Below are 11,072 nucleotides of genomic sequence, written 5' to 3'. Positions count from 1 at the left end.
CCTATAGCTAAAGTCTAGGATATTTTATACAGCTCAAAGCCTGTTAACTTTTGAGCATTTAAATTAACCTAAATTTCCCAGTTTATGAAGAGTGCAAGAGATAGGAAGCAATTGACTCAAACTCTTTCCTTGTAAAGAGACACCTTTGGGCCTTTAACCATTCCAGTTGGTATCATATAGGGGCTTCCACACAAAATATAGGTAGAAATATTTGCTTTTTGAAGCTCCATGGTGGCTCCGCTTCAGAGGCTATAGCTTTGAATAGAGTCCTTTCAATCTTCCCCTCCAGTCTCCCAGCCAAACTAACAATTCAAAGCACTAAGCCTTTCCCCCACATCTCCCTTGTACACTTTAGTGGTACTAGTTCTTTTTTTCTCCTTCATGCAATATTATGCTTCTAACTTTTCTTGATGACATTCTACCCATCCTTGCAGGCCCATTTTAAGTAATATTTCCCTAAGAAACCCATTCCTGCTCCCTCAGCCAAATGTGCTCCATCCCTCACTTGGAGCTCTAAAAAATTCTCATTACACATTCACAGCTCATTGGTGCATGGGCCCGTGGTGCAGCCATGATGGGCATTTATTCTTTTGATGTTAATGGTCAATGTTGTCTGCTATATATTTGTCTACGAATACACAGACAGGCAAGTGAAGAGTGGCTTGTTACATTTTTGTGCCTACTGATGGATGTGTTCTAACTCCTTGTGTTCATTGATGCCCCTAAAACTTAAACTTTTGCTTTTATAACAGTTCATTTACATTCATTTAATTTTTTCCTTTAGATCTTTCTGAAGACAGATACTTTGTTTTGCTCATCTTTGCTTTTTCTGGAGCATGCATCAGAGAATCTTGTACATGGCTAAGGTTCTATAATGATTTGAGTTTCAATAAACTGAATGTGGTCTATGTAGAAAATATAAGGTGGGATAAAGTAGACATCAGTTCTTCATTTATAAATTACTTACCAAGCAACCACTATGGTGATTAGATGGTTGAAGATCCGGGATTATATAGAATATAGGCTCTTCCCTCCAGGAGCTTACTGTCTACTAATAGGAAGCAGGCTGATATGTCTAAGTAATCACATCAGTATAAATATTAACATACTGAGGATAAACATAGTCTATGGGAACTCAGAGGCACCCTTATTGGGAAGGTTTTTAATATATTCCCCCCTTCTTATTTCCAAACCTTCTAAAGAGCTTCAAGCTTGTGAGAAACAGAAGTGGAAGGAGATTTCAAAAGGAGTTTCAGAAAAATAGTAAGGGAAACAGTAAAAGGAGGACAAGTGAGAGAAAATGACACTGGAGAGACTTGTACACATGGAGCATGTGCGTGAGGGAGTGAGCCACCCCAGGGTCGGGAGGGTGAACCTCCAATCCAGGTGCTGTGGCACTTACCCCAGGAGGAGGCTCCTCCCTAAGAACTCGGCAAGGATAGGCGGGCCGAGCAGCTAGTACCCTGTGATTTTGCATCCCTGGTGTCAATATTTCATCAGTTGCCAAGAACAACGTAGAGTGGTACAGTCTATGCCCCATGAAGAGTTGATATGAAATTAACAAGCTTTGTTGCTTCCAAATGCTTTCAAATTCGATCAGAAAAAAGAAATCCCCTTCCTTTCTTTAATGATTACCATCTTTTATGTGTGGTGTTTTTAGCTGAATTCCATAGCAGTCACAGCAAATTCAGCCCCTTTTCCAATGTCTTGCTCATAGTGTCACTTAGTAAATAAATAAGTGTTGAAAAAATAAATAAATGGATGTGAAGATAAGACATGCCAGCCTATTAAAAAGGGTAATCAATACATTTTCCATCTCAGAATGGTTCAGGTTGTAGGATAAAGGAATTCAGTGTTCTTTATAATTCACCTAGCCGTCGTTATTATCCTAGGCAAGTGGGCATGTGGCCATTTCTCAGGGTGAATCAGGCCACATTTTAATAGTTAGTTCCGGCAGTTCAAAGTGGAATGGATTTATTTCAAGAGGCTCAAGAAAACCTCATTTTGAAGGCTCTAATAAAAAGTAAAGATGATAAAGAACACTGTTTTTCATGATAAGGAAAATTCTGCCTTTCAAGAGAGACATCATAATTTCTTCTAATTATAAGAAAAATGTTGCTGCCTTGAGTGCTCTTATTCATATGTACAGCCAAAGGGATTTTCTGCATAAAAGAATAATTAGGTTCTATCCCTTCATACTAAAAAAAAAAAAAAAATCAGCTATCTTTCTTTTCTTTTATACATTTTTTCCCCCTCATATTCTGTGACCTCTACTCTGCTGAATCTTTTATGTGTCATGGAAGGAAGATTTAGAAGGGCTTTGATTTCTCAAATTCCTCTGGCGGCTGGCAGTGTTTGCTGTACTGAATTTGGAAGTGCCTAATTTGGGAGTTCTGTTCATGTCTGGCTGTAAACTGATCAGATTTCATTTTATGTGAGGAGATCATTTTCAGCCAGTGAATTTAAACATTTTATTTGCTTGAAATACATAGTACATAATACACTGTGGGCTTTTACTTAGGAGGCTCTTAAACAACTTCATTTTAGAGACAAAGGGCATTTTGGGAATGTCCTTTAACCATGTGACAAGAAAGAGAGAGGCTGGAGTCACCTAGCAGGTCTGCGATGGTGACCAAAATCACATCTGGAATTGCTGTGTTACAAAGGGAGGTGTATAAAGATGATGCGAGGGACAATTAGAGCCTTTTATTGACCTGATTCGTGTGGTCCATATTCTCAGTTGTGTAGATAACTGCTGTGAGAGGAAAGGTGTGCAGCTATAATGAAATTATTCAAACCAAAATGTCAGCAGAGTAGAAAGGGCTTCTCAGATTCACAGTGAACAGTTATATTGTTTGCATCTTCTGAGAGGTTAGAATTTATTAGACTTCAAAATGGAATATGATCATTGGCTTTAAAATACAAAGATCGGTGCTAAACCTGGACAAGAAAAGAAGTCTTATGGATTAGATTTTTCTAAGAGTCTAGTGGCTTTTTGAAATAACAATGAGAATAACCACCATTTATTGAGTGCCAATTTTTATATTAGGATTTTTATAAGGATAGACCTTGTAGGGATTTAAGAACATTATTTCTATTTCATACAGCAGCCCTGGAAGTGGGTAAACTTGGGGGTAAAGTGACGGATTGACCAAGATCCCAGGTCAGGAAGTGGTGGTTGAACCTCATTCCTAAGTGGCTTTACATCAAAATGCTATCCAACCCAGCACTGAGAGAAACCAGGCCTGACTTCTTATAGTTATGTTACATGAGGTAGATACTAACATATCAATAGGAAAATATAGGTTTATTTGGGATTAATGACCCTTTGAAATAATAACTGCTGAGGATCAGGATCTTTGTGATTAAACTAGATCTGTGTACTTGCCTGGAAAGGGATGATTTCCCATTAACTGTTGAGGAGAGGGAACCCCTTCCTTTCAGAGCTGCCCTTTAAAACCTTTTCTTCCATTTCACTGATTTGTTTTTTCTTTTCATATTATGCTGTTATCTGTAGAGTTTCAGGGGCTATTCCTATCATATCAGAACTGGAAAATGAGACCACTTTATACACAAAAGTGTGACACCCACTTAGGCAGGAACATAGTGGTCTTAATACACCTGTGCACTGTGCTTAGCTCGGCAGCGTCACTGGCAGCCGCGAGCAGGGACTGAGCCAGAGCTGCCTAAGCTGCCAGCTACTACACGTATGACTTTGGACAAGGTACTCAATCTCCTTGTGTCTCAGTTTTCTCCTGTAAAATGGTGCCTACCTCATAAGCTTGTTGGAAGGACAAAATGAATTCAGATAGGTAAAGTGCTGAGAACAGAGATGGCGCTGAGTAAGGATGATATAAATGTGGTCTGAGTCCCTCGGTTACATTTTCTCATTGATCCTTACCATATCCCTTTAAGGAAAATTGTTATATTTACTTTACAGATTAGTAATTGAGTCTTACAGAGATGATCTCATGGAAATTAGTTAACTGTTTCTTAATCACTCAACTTTTAGGTATTCAAACCTCGGCACTTGGGGTCTGTGGGTAAAATTGCAATATTTCCAGAATCTCACCTGGTCTTAGCCCATCTCCATATCAGTAGGCGTTTATTGGGGGTGGGGGTTGGGGGAAGAGGTAAGTACACATGGAGACAGGAGAGGTTTTTGGCTTCCCCAGCTGAAACCCGGAGACAAATGGGGGGAAGGGAGTGAGAGCAGCGGCAGTGGGTGTAGACAAATGGAGTCAGGGTTCTTGTGAGCAATTAAAGGTCTTCTCCCTATCTAGCTTTTCCCTTGACTGATTTCAGTTTCAGTGGTTTGTGGTTTATTTGCCCCAGGCTGGGAACACACTTCCCCCCACTGGAGTTACAAGGTCCTAAACCAAGCTGCATGTGAGCCAAAGCTGTGCGATGGGTGATTTTATTCTTCATATTCCTGGCTGAGAAGAATTTTGCCTTTGTAATTTTTAAGATAGCCAACATTAATGTGTTAATGAATTAGTATATCTCATATATGATACTATATTGTATATCGTGTATATATAAAACCATATATATATACTAAATTTTAGATCCTGACCCTGTGGTAGTCAAGAGTCATGCTTCAGAGCTGCCGGCTGTATTCAGTGTCACCAAGCCCCTTGTCCTGGACCCACACCTGTCACAGTGTGGGGGACGTGCATGCCCTCTGGCCCAGACTGTCTGGATCTGGATCTTGGCTTTTCTATGTACTTTCTGTATGACACTGGGAAAGGCACTTATAAATAAACTAAAGCATATGAAAGTTAAAAAAGATAGTACCAATGATCTTTGTCATAGAATGTGATCATTAAATGCATTTATATTTTTAAAGCACTTGAACCTGGCATTCAGTAAATGATACATAAGTAATTATTATTGCTGTTATTATTATTATTTAATGACTTCAGATTCAGATTCTTTTAAGAAGACTTGGCTGACTATACTATGACCTCTGTAACAATAGCAATAACAATGTGAAAGAATTGAAAAATGTTCATGGCTAATATGTGAAAGATTATAAAAAGAGAAGGGAGACTTAATCCAACAGGATTAGAATAAATAGCTAGTTTATATGATTATGGTTAAAAATTGTCATTCATTTTCTGTTAAGTCTTAGGTCTCTTCCCCTTACCAGAATTTAAAATATCAAACAATTGACTTGAGTTGATATATTTTGGGGTACTTTTCTATTTTTATCAAGTATATTTATGAGGATTTTCAGATTTCTTACAGCTAATCAAACAGGGTGCTACAAGTTAGGAGAAAGGAGAAAAGAAACAGCAGAGCATTCTAAAGGAGGTGTACTCTTCATACCCTTGAGTGAGGGCCGGGCCCCTGGCCAGGGCTCGGTCCCAGGGCTGATCCACCGCAGCTCCCTTGCCCAGTGGTAGTTCTAAGACCTGGTATTTTAGCCTCGTCACCAGCTGGAGAAGATGGCGCCCATTTCCTGCTCACCACCCTTTCCCCTCTTCCCTGTTGGGGATTGGCCCAGCAGACTTCCGTACCCGTGCACAGCTCGTGCTGCCCGCTTAGAGTGGCGCGTGACACCTATCCGCTTAAAGGTCACGCATGATACTGTCCCGGATTGGTTGGGTGACTGAATATAAGGGAGCCCGCCGGGAGGGAGGGGAGCTTCCCGACAACTGCTGTAACCACAGTGAGAGATTAGACAATAAAGCCTAGAGAAGAATCAAGACCTTGGGCGTGTTGCTTCGGTCCTTGAAGGGTCGCGACAAGTGGTGCCGAACTCCGGGAATCGCTAAACCTCGTCGCGACCTGATCCGCTGACCCTGGCGCCTGCCAATGAAGTAGAGCTTGTAACTCTTCAGGAACATCTCTGGACGCCGTTCAGTCGACTGGCCAGACTGGGAGAGGGAACCGAGGAGGGTGAGTGGATCGGCGAGTAAACTGAAAGTATACGTGGCAGGGCAGACAGCAGGCAGTTGCGGTGGGTGTTTATGTGTAGTGTGTGTGTCCTGTTAGTGTTTGTGACATTGTTTATTATAATATATGGAATGAGGAGGCGCCAGTGAAGGTTCGTAGAGCAGTGACGAAATCAAAAGGTTCGCAGAGTGGCGACGAAATCAAAAGGTTCGCAGAGTGGCGACGAAATCAAAAGGTTCACAGAGTGGCGACGAAATCAAAAGGTTCGCGGAATTAGCGACGTAGTCCATCTAAATTATAACTAGGATACTTGCCCCTTTAGAGAGAGGATGGGGACGGAGGCCTCTAGGGTTAGGGCCGAGGAACCTCTGAAAGCGCTCCTTAGAGCTAATGGAACCCCTTTGAAAACGAAGACTGCCAGGGCATTCCTGAACACTATAGAGAATCATGCCCCATGGTTCTTAGATGAAGGAAAGATCACCAGCCCTTTATGGGACAGGCTGGGGGATGACCTACGCCGGGCAGACAAGAGGGAGCCCCTTCCACCAGGGACAATCCCTATTTGGGGTCGAGTAAAAAATTGCCTGAAGGGACAGAAGCCAAGCTGCCGAGAGGCCATCCAAGAGGGGGAGGAAATATTAGAGGAAGTACGAGAAGAGCGTGCCTCCGCAAAGGCATCGGAAGGGGGATCTGAACAGGGACTGCCATCTGATGAGGATGAAGATGGGGAACTTTCAGGGGACAAGCTAGAGAACAGGTTTAATAGCAGAGCATCACGCCCGTCATTATATCCCTCCCTTGAACCGTTGAGACTCCAGCCAAGGGAGGAGGGGGAGGCTCACCACACCCCCCTAAAGGCAGATAATGCCAAAGCAGGGCTAGTAACTTCCTCAGCCCCCATCGAACCCTCATGATTAAAACCAGGACCATTCACTTCATGGCCCGAGCCGCCACCTTATCAGCACTGTCACTGTAAAGATGGCTGGGCGAGGTGGGTATGCAGAGAAGGGCAGGCAGCATTCCCTGTAATAGAAGACCCGAACACTCAGCAAAGATATCATCAACCCATAGACTTCAAAATAATCAAAAGCCTGAAGGAGGCTGCCACCACCTATGGGCCTCAGGCCACCTTTACAGTGTCTCTGGTAGAATCAGTGGCCTCTTTGAACCTAACCCCAGATGACTGGGCCAATGTCGCCAGGGTGTCTCTCTCTGGAGGCCAGTATCTGACTTTTAAAACTGCGTGGCAGAAGTTTTCCCAGGATACTGCACGGTGTAATATTGCAGCAGGGAACCATCAATGGAACTTAGACATGTTAATGGGCTCTGGACCCTACTTAGGGCAGCACAATCAGGTCAACTACCCTCCCGTGGTTTACTTACAGATTTCCACAGCTGCAGTCAGAGCTTGGAAGACCTTACAAGGCACAGGGGATCTACAGGGTCAGCTTTCTAAGGTGTTGCAGGGGCCTAATGAGCCCTATGCAGATTTTCTCGCGAGGTTGATGCAAACTGCCAGTAGGATCTTTGGAGATGCAGAAACAGCCATGCCCTTAGTCAAACAGTTAGCGTATGAGCAAGCAAACAAATGGTGTAAGGAAGCCATTTGGCCATGGAAAAATAAAGACTTAAACACCTATATTAAGGTATGTAGAGACATAAACGATAGTGTAGTTCAAGGGCAAGTGATGGCCGCTGCAATAACTCAAGGACTGCGCAATGTGCGCGGCGGAGCCACCCCTCCAGGGGCATGCTTCTATTGTAAGCAGCCAGGTCATTTGAAGAGGGACTGCCTCAAGCTAGGGGGACCAGGAGGTAATGCCGCACCCATCAGGTAACCTCGACTGTGCCCTAGGTGCAGAAAAGGGAACCATTGGGCAAATGAGTGTAGATAAGTGGCCGATGTAGAAGGACGCCCACTGCCTCCACAGCAGCCAAAAAACGGGAGGCGGGGCCCCACACCTCAGGGCCCGCAAATGTATGGGGTGATTCAGCAAATCTCCTGAACACATTATCACCTGACCAATCAGAGCACTCACAAGGAGGCGGAGAACCAAGGAGAGCCACAACAGGGAGTGCCAGACTGGACATCCGTGCCACCACCCACCTCGTACTGACCCCAGAAATGGGAGTTCAAGTAGTGGAGTCCGATTACAGGGGGCCCTTAAAGAAGGGGGTGGTGGGACTCCTTTTAGGCCGCAGTTCCACCACTAGAGCAGGCTTGATAGTCCATCCTGGAGTGATAGATCCAGATTTTGAGGGAATAGTAAAGGTGATGGTCTCCTCCCCACGAGGCATTACCGCCATAAATCCAGGAGACCGCATCGCTCAAATTCTCATGCTTCCCAGTAACCATGACAATTTTGACAGTAAGAAGGTCATAAGGGGGACCTCTGGCTTTGGGTCATCCGGGACTCCACTAGCTTGTGTCACGCTAGAATTAGGGGACCGGCCTATGTATGTAATCCAAATTAGAGGCAGGGAGTTTGTGGGGCTGTTAGATACCGGGGCAGATCGCAGCATCATCAGGGAAGAAGAGTGGCCTAAAGACTGGCCTCTAAATCAAGCTGCACAAACACTGAGAGGTCTGGGGATAGCCCAGGCACCAATGTACAGTGCAGCCACACTGCCATGGAAGGACTTAGAGGGGCATCACGGTGTTATTCAACCATACATCCTAAAAATGCCTATGTTCCTATGAGGACGAGATGTGTTAACACAAATGAATTTTAAACTAACCACAGAGACTTTTTACAGTGAGCAGTCTAATGTCATAATGAAAAGACAGGGGTACGCGGGCACTAGAGGACTAGGGAAGGATCTCCAAGGGAAAGAACAACCAATCCTTTTAGCAGGGAGACTGCCCAAAGGGCCCGGAGGACCAGGATTGGATTTTTCTTCGGGGCCACTGAGGGAAAACAGCCTATAGAAATAACATGGCAGTCAAAAAGGCCCGTGTGGGTACCTCAGTGGCCCCTCACCAAAGAAAAGAAGGAAGCAGCCCACACTTTAGTACAAGAACAGATAGCAGCTGGTCACCTCCAGCCCTCTACCTCACCATGGAACACACCTATTTTTGTAATTAGGAAAAAGTCTGGCAAGTGGAGATTACTCTATGATCTCAGGGCAGTGAACAGACAGATGGAGCTTATGGGACCTGTACAATTAGGCCTTCCTCTCCCTGTGGCTCTGCCCAGAGGATGGAATTCAATAGTGATAGATATCAAAGACTGTTTCTTCTCCATCCCGCTTCACCCCAGAGACTGTCAAAGGTTTGCCTTTACCGTGCCAGCAGTGAATCATAGTTGTCCCGATGAGCGATATGAGTGGATAGTATTGCCACAGGGCATGGCTAATAGCCCCACCATGTGTCAGATGTATGTAAAGAAGGCCTTACAAACTGTCAGGAAACAGTTTCCCCTCATAATCATCTATCACTATATGGATGACATTTTGCTGTGCAGTGAAGAGGAGAGACAACTGGAGTTGGCTCTCTGTTTCCTGCAGGAACATTTTGAAGAGTGGAACCTTAAAATAGCCCCTGAAAAGATCCAAACATCCAAAGTAAAGGAATATTTAGGAATGAGATTGGGAAACACAATGGCCAGGCCATTAAAGGTAACCATAAGGACAGATCACCTGAAAACTCTAAATGATTTTCAAAAACTACTGGGAGACATTAATTGGGTTTGTCCATATTTGAAACTCACCAGTGAAGAGCTAAGTCCCTTATATGACCTCCTGAGGGGAGAACCTGATCTGGCCTCCCCTCGATCACTCACTGAAGAGGCGAGAAAAGCTATAACATTGGTTCAGTCATGCTTGCAGTTAGCGCAAGTCGAGCGGATTGATTACTCCAAACCAATTGCCTTCATAGTGCTCCCTAGTAATCATAGCCCCACAGGCGTATTGTGGCAAGAGGGCCCTATGCTATGGGTCTACTTGGCACATTCACCCGGGAAGATCCTGGATTGGTATCCCCAGAGTGTGGCCGAGCTGATCTTGAAAGGTGTCAGGGTATCCACAGAGACGTTCGGTGCCCCTCCAAATACCATCATTACCCCATATACTGCAAAACAAATTGAATGTCTTACCGCCTGCTGTGATGCATGGGCTATCGCCTGCACCATATCTAGTGCCACCTTCGATAATCATTATCCAAAATCCCCCTGGCTCCAGTTTTGCCTAGCTAAACCGATCATTTTCCCTAAAACTACCAGGAGGGAACCCATTCCTAGGGCTAAGGTAGTCTTTACCGATGGCTCTAAGGATGGCACCACCGCAATAGTTACCAATGAACAATCATGGACCCTCACATTCCCGGCGACATCTGCCCAGCAGGTAGAGCTGCTGGCAGTGGTGCAGGCCTTTAAATTATTTCCCCACGAGCCATTTAACCTCCTGTCAGACAGTCAATATGTAGTTAACTCAGTTAACATTATAGAAAATGCAGGGCACGTTAGACAGACATCGCCGGTTGCCGGAACACTTAGAAGCTTGCAACACCTTATCTGGGATCGGGTCCATCCTTTCTTTATTGGACATATCAAGGCTCATACTCCACTCCCAGGCCCGCTTGCTGAAGGAAATAGGAGAGCGGACAAACTAACCCGCAGCCCGTACATCCTGGCTTTAGCCAACCCGGTAGAACAGGCCACTAATTACCACAAGCTCTTTCATGTTAATTCCACCACCTTACGGATGAAATATCCTATTACAAGGGAGCAAGCGAGAGCCATAGTTCTCAGCTGTAAATGGTGTGTTGCTCTCCTACCCCTACCATCTCAAGGCATAAACCCAAAAGGACTACTACCAAACCACCTGTGGCAAATGGATGTCACACACATCCCCGAATTTGGGAACATGAAATATGTTCATGTGTCCATTGACACATGCTCAGGAGTAATCTTCGCCTCCTGCCACACGGGCGAAAAAGTCCGAGATGTTATTTCCCACGGCCTACAGGCATTCTCTGCCTGGGGCATGCCTAAACACCTGAAGACTGACAATGGACCAGCATATACATCCCGACCGTTTCTGACATTTACTCAGACTCTAAACATTGCTCATACAACGGACATTCCGTACAACCCTCAAGGACAGGGTGTAGTAGAGCGCACACACAGAACACTCAAGGCCACTCTAATAAAACAAAAAGGGGGAATAGGGGC

Source organism: Manis javanica, chromosome 8 (assembly GCF_040802235.1).
Source record: "Manis javanica isolate MJ-LG chromosome 8, MJ_LKY, whole genome shotgun sequence".
Classification (NCBI taxonomy): Eukaryota; Metazoa; Chordata; class Mammalia; order Pholidota; family Manidae; genus Manis; species Manis javanica.
Note: the sequence above shows the minus strand (reverse complement) of the source record.